We start from the raw sequence: 6192 nt of genomic DNA on the forward strand, positions 1-6192 counted from the left end.
AGAAGTCCCAAAACTCCTAGGGTTTCTCTTAAAAGAAAATGAATCCCAAAAATAAATTTGAGAAGGGGTCAAACAGAAGAAAGGTTTTTAATAACTAAACACCAGGGTTGAAGAAGATACCAAAATAAAATCCTTGCCAAAGGGGAAAAAGTTTTGAGAGAGAGGTTTTTGGAAGAATTTAAGTGACCTTCTTCAAACCCAACAAAGTTTTTGCTGAAAACCAAATAAATTTTTTTGGAGTGTCACAACACCTACCCCCTTAGGAAAAATCTCGTCCCCGAGATTTCAGCCGATCCTCAAATAAGTGTGGATGCTCTGTCCAAAGAAAATCCTCTCTTTCCAAGTGGCTTCACTCTCGGTGTGATTGCTCCACTGAACTCTGAAAAACTTGATGGTTTTCTGTCGGGTCCTCCTTTCAGACTCTTCCAATATTTTTACTGGATGTTCCCGATAGGTGAGGTCTGGTTGTACGTCAATGTTTTCATGGGATACTTGCTTTTCTGGGTTGCTTACGCACTTCCTCAACTGCGAGACGTGGAACACGTCGTGGATATCGGATAATTCTTCGGGTAAGTCTAGCTGGTAGGCTACCGTGCCTCTTCATGCCACTATACAGAATGGTCCGATGAATCTTGGTGCTAGCTTTCCCTTAATCCTGAATCGTTGCAGGCCTCTCATAGGAGATACTCGTAGGTACACAAACTCACCGGGTTCGAAACTGATTCCACGATGTTTCTGATCATAATAACTCTTCTGTCGGCTTTGAGCTGTCTTGATTCGGTCCCTGATTAGCTTGACCTTTTCCTCGGCTTCTTTGAGCATGTCTGGGCCGAAGATACGGTTGTCTCCGGTCTCTGACCAATTTAGCGGGGTACGACATCTTCGCCCGTACAAGACTTCAAATGGTGCCATTTGCAGGCTGGCCTGGTAACTATTGTTGTATGCGAACTCTGCGTATGGCAAGCTTTCTTCCCAACTGGTTCCATAAGTGAGGACACATGCTCTCAGCATGTCCTCTAGAATTTGGTTTACGCGTTCAGTTTATCCGTCAGTCTAGGGGTGGTATGCTGTAGTGAAAGCTAGTTGGGTTCCCAAAGCCTATTGCAGGTGATCCAAAATCTGGAGATGAATTGTGTGCCCCTGTCAGATATTATAGTCTTTGGAACTCCATGTAGGCAGACGATACGGGAAAGATAAAGCCTGGCAAGCTTCTGAGTGGTGTGGGTCATCTTTACGGGGATGAAGTGTGCTACTTTAGTCAGTCTATCTGTGATGACCCATATGGCATCATGTCCGTGCCATGACCGAGGTAGCCCAATAATAAAATCCATTCCAATTTCATCCCATTTCCACTCGGGTATCTTATTTGGTTGTAATAGTCCAGCCAGTTTCTGGTGCTCGGCCTTGATGCGTTGACATGAGTCACAACATGCGATGAACGTGGCTATGTCCCTTTTCATACCGTGCCACCAAAATGTTTCCTGAAGATCCTTGTACATTTTTGTTCCTCCTGGATGGATCGAATACGGAGCAGTGTGGCCTTCAGCTAAAATTTGCTGTTTAAGGTCCTTAATATTTGGTACGCAAAGTCTATCTCCATACCACAATATTCCCTACTCATCGATAACAAATTCTGAGGCCTTGCCCAAACTCACTTTCCGTTTTATGCCTTCAATGCTGGGGTGTCCATGCTGAGCCTCTTTAACCTTTTCAATCAGGGTAGGCTGTATTTCTAAATTTGAGACACTGCCTTTGGTGACTACCATCAAGTTGAGTTTAGCAAACTCCTGCTGAAATTCAGGTCTCAGGTTTGGTAGGCTGTCATTGTTCAGACTGGGGTTCTGACTTAGAGCATCTGCCACTACATTCACTTTTCCTGGATGATAGTGGATTCCAACATCATAATCCTTTACTAATTCCAACCAGCGTCGTTGCCGTAAATTGAGCTCTGGCTGTGTGAAAATATACTTGAGACTTTTATGGTCCGTGTATATTTCACAACGATTTCCAAGTGAAAAGTGTCTCCATTCCTTGAGTGCATGAATGACTGCTGCTAATTCCAGGTCATGAGTAGGATAATTTTCCTCATGCTTGCGAAGTTGTCTGGAAACATATGCGACCACCTTACCTTCTTGCATCAATATGCATCCGAGGCCCTTCCGGGATGCGTCACAATACACCTCAAAATTCTTGTGTATGTCTGGCACAATTAATACTGGTGCTGTCGTTAATTTCCTTTTTAGTTCTTGGAAACTTTTCTCGCAAGCTTCGTCCATTCAAACTTCTTGTCTTTCTTGAGTAGCTGCGTCATTGGCTTGCTATAGTGGAAAATCCTTCAATAAATCTTCGGTAGTAAACCTGCTATTCCCAGGAAACTTCGTACATCCGTCACCCTGGCTGGTGGTTTCCAGCCAAGTACGGCCTTGACCTTTTTCGGGTCTACGGCAATACCTTCTTGGGTCAATACGTTGCCCAGAAAACCTACTTGTCTTAGCCAAAATTCACACTTGCTGAACTTGGCATACAATTGATGTTTCCTGAGTTCTCCTAGTACAATTCAGAGATGTTCAGCATGCTCTTCTGGTGTCTTGGAGTATATCAGAATATCGTCGATAAATACCACAATGAACTTGTCCATATATTTCATAAATACTTTGTTCATGAGGTGAACAAAATATGCGGGGCGTTCGTGAGTCCAAATGGCATTACTATGAACTCATACAGTCCGTATCTGGAGGTGAAGGTTGTCTTGGGGATATCTTCTGTTCGTACTTTTAATTGATGGTATCCTGACCTTAAGTCAATTTTTGAGAATACCTTGGCCTGAGCAAGCTGATCAAATAAATCATTTATCCATGGCATCGGATATTTGTTCTTGATTGTGACCATGTTAAGTGCTCGATAGTCTATACACAATCTCAGTGTTCCATCCTTCTTCTTGGCAAATAAAATTGGTGATCCCCAAGGTGAGGAGCTGGCTCGGATGTATCCTTTGTCCAGTAATTCTTTTATTTGCTTCTTCAATTCTACCAACTCGGATGGTGCCATTCTGTATGGTTTCTTGTATATGGGGGTGGTTCCGGGTGCTAGCTCAATGCTGAATTCTATCTCTCGATCTGGTGGCATGCCTGGTAGTTCTTCGGGAAATACGTCTGGAAATGTACACACTACTGGAACCTTGCTTAATTCAGAAATATCCAATTTGTTCAGTCTTGGTTGCCAGGATATTTTTCTCTCTTTGGCTGAAACTTTTATTGTCTTCCCGTGGGGGGGTGAGAATTACAGTTCCGTTGAAGCAGTCAATAAAACCTTTGTTGGTGGTTAACCAATCCATCCCTAAGATGACATCCAGTCCTTTATTTTCCAATACAATAAGGTTGGCGTGAAACTTCAATCCTTCAAACTCAATAATCACACCTTGGCAGTAACTCTGAGTAACTTGCTTAATCCCAGGGGACTTGATGATCATGGATTTTTCCAAGGGAAGCATCGAAAAATTATTTTGCAAAGCAAAACTTTTCGAAGTGAATGAGTGAGAAGCTCCAGAATCAAACAAAACCATGGCAGGTATTGTGTTGACAGGGAACGTACCGAGTACGATATCCGGGGCATTCTGTGCTTCCTCTCTGGTCACGTGGTTCAGATGACCTTCCTGTGGTTGTTATTGGGGTTGAAATTGTTGCGCTTGGGCGCTGAATTATTGCCACCGTTATTCGGCTTTGGGGTCGAGTTCCTTAGCTTGGGGCACTGCTTGGCATAGTGCCCTTCTTCTCCACAAGCGTAGCAAGTAACGCCTAGGCGATATGTGAACTCCTTATCCCTTGCATGGAAATTCTTGACTGGGCGTGAGACGTTTGCCGTGGGCTTGTGTGCCCCACCTTTCTGAAAATCCGTCTTCCTTCGGTGGTTGCGAGCAAGATTAGTCTGGTCCCTTTTTCGCTTGCGGAAATCCTCCAAGCTGCGTCTCTCATTTTCCAAGGTAATGGCCTTATCCACCAGCGTTTTAAAATCTAGGAAGGTGTGCACAACCAGCTGGCACTTAAGTGCGGGCGCTAGACCGTCTAGGAATTTTTCCATCTTCTTGCTTTCAGTCATACGCTCCTCGTTGGCGTAGCGAGACAACATAGTAAACTGATTGTTGTATTCTGACACCATCATGGTCCTTTGTTTGAGGTCATCAAATTCTCTCTTCTTAATCTTCATAAGGCTTTTAGGAATATGCACCCCACGAAAACCTTCTTTGAAATCCTCCCAAGTTATATTATTTTCGTTGGGGTGCATGTGTAGGAAATTTTCCCACCATGATGCAGCTGCTCCAGAGAGATAGTGCGGTGCATATAGTACTTTCTCAAGGTGTGAACACTGTGCAATAATTAATTTTCTTTCCATGTCTCGAAGCCAGTCCTCGGCCTCAAGAGGTTTGTCAGTATGAGAAAATGTTTAGGGACGCGTCTTCTGTAGCTCAGATGACTTGGATTGCTGCTGATACTGTCCACGGTGATTTCCCATATTGATGACTTGGTTCATCATTTCCTGATGTTGTTGCTGACTTTGCTCATAAAGACGGCACATTTGGGAAAGTGTTGTTTCACTGTCCTGTTGACTTGACTGCCCCTGTGTGAAATTGTTGCTGGGTTGTGTGCCAAAATTTTCCTCTGGCGGAATTGGCATGGAGCGCGTCCAAGGACGAGACATTTTTCACTCTGGTGATAAATTTTGTGAAACTCATAAGAAAGGGAAATGAGTCGAAAAAATCAATAAATGCACAAAGACGGGAAAATTTTAAAACTCCAGGATTTTTTTAAGATATAACTCGATTGCGCACGGAGAAGGACTACTCATTACATATCTTACAAGCAAGCAGTAATTATACAATACATCACTCAGGATATGCGTACAATATCCTGACATGTTATTTAGGCTAGTGCACTTCTCCCGGTTCCTACATGATGCGCAAGCAAGCTACTTCTCACAACCTATGTACATATAAACCTATTGTACAAGTCGGTACATCTCATGGCGGCTAAGCGTACTTAGTCGAACATGGTAATGATCTCCTTTTCCCTGCCGAGGGTGAGGCGCAATGAGGCTGGGGACTCAACCTCCTCCTCGCCAATAGGCTCCAGACGTGAAGTGTTGCGCTGAGCAGATGGAGCGGGCGCCATAGGCGGAGTAACACGAACAGGAGTGGGCACAATGGGTGGTGCAGAGCGGACTGGAGTGGGCGCAATGACTTGGTTGAATTCCTCGGTGGTAGGCAGGCGACGAGCAGTGGCGAGAGTGGTAGGTGCATAAGATGCTGAGGACGAGACAAAAGTCAGTGGCGGAGCAGTGTGCAGGAGCTCCCTCCTGTTGGCGGCACAGCCATGGACTGAGTCCATGCGGGTAGCCACGAAGTTGTCCACCAGGTTGTCGAAGGCTGCCTCCAGAGCCCGGAGATACTCGATAAGCATCTCAAATGCCTCGTCTCGTTCTCCTCTGGGGCAAGAGAATGCGTAGTGACAGGTGTATGGCACGTGGCATGGAAGGTAGCGGTAACGACGAGTCTTCATTGCAGGAAGGACATCCCTGAGACGAGCTATCGCCTCACGGGCCGCCATCTGCATAGCGTGCTTCTCCGTAGGCATGGCTCTTCCCAAGTACCGGAAGCGACGTAACTCAACACGCCCTCCCTTGAATTGCACCGCGGCCTGGTGCATGGTCAGACTGTCGTTGACCTTGTGCTGATAGAGCGTGAAGACTGGGCACATAGATGGCCCCATCGCGACTTGGACGATGAAGGTGAGGAGCTTGACGAACCCATCAGGCACGTTGGCGAACATCTGTGACTCGCAGTTGTTGTCAGCCATCTACAAAAGTAGGCAGAAATTCTGAGTGGTCAGGTCATAAATTTATGCTGACTGTCAGAAAATGACTACATTTGCAAAAATATGAATTAGCTCTATTATGCTAAAAACCGATTAGCGATCGCACCTAGTGGCTTCCTACAGTCAGCCCGGCTCTGGTACCAAGCTTGTCACGACCGGTTTTCCAATAAAATACTTATTGAGAAACCGATCTTTTTAGTCCAGTATGAGGAAAATCCTCCTGACTGGTAGACAAAATCTTGATACAATAAGCCAGTAGCATCAAATATATTACAGGGTTGAGCGGGGGTTCTCAACAATTTATTACAAGCACGCCAATAATTAT

Source organism: Triticum aestivum, chromosome 3B (assembly GCF_018294505.1).
Source record: "Triticum aestivum cultivar Chinese Spring chromosome 3B, IWGSC CS RefSeq v2.1, whole genome shotgun sequence".
NCBI lineage: Eukaryota > Viridiplantae > Streptophyta > Magnoliopsida > Poales > Poaceae > Triticum > Triticum aestivum.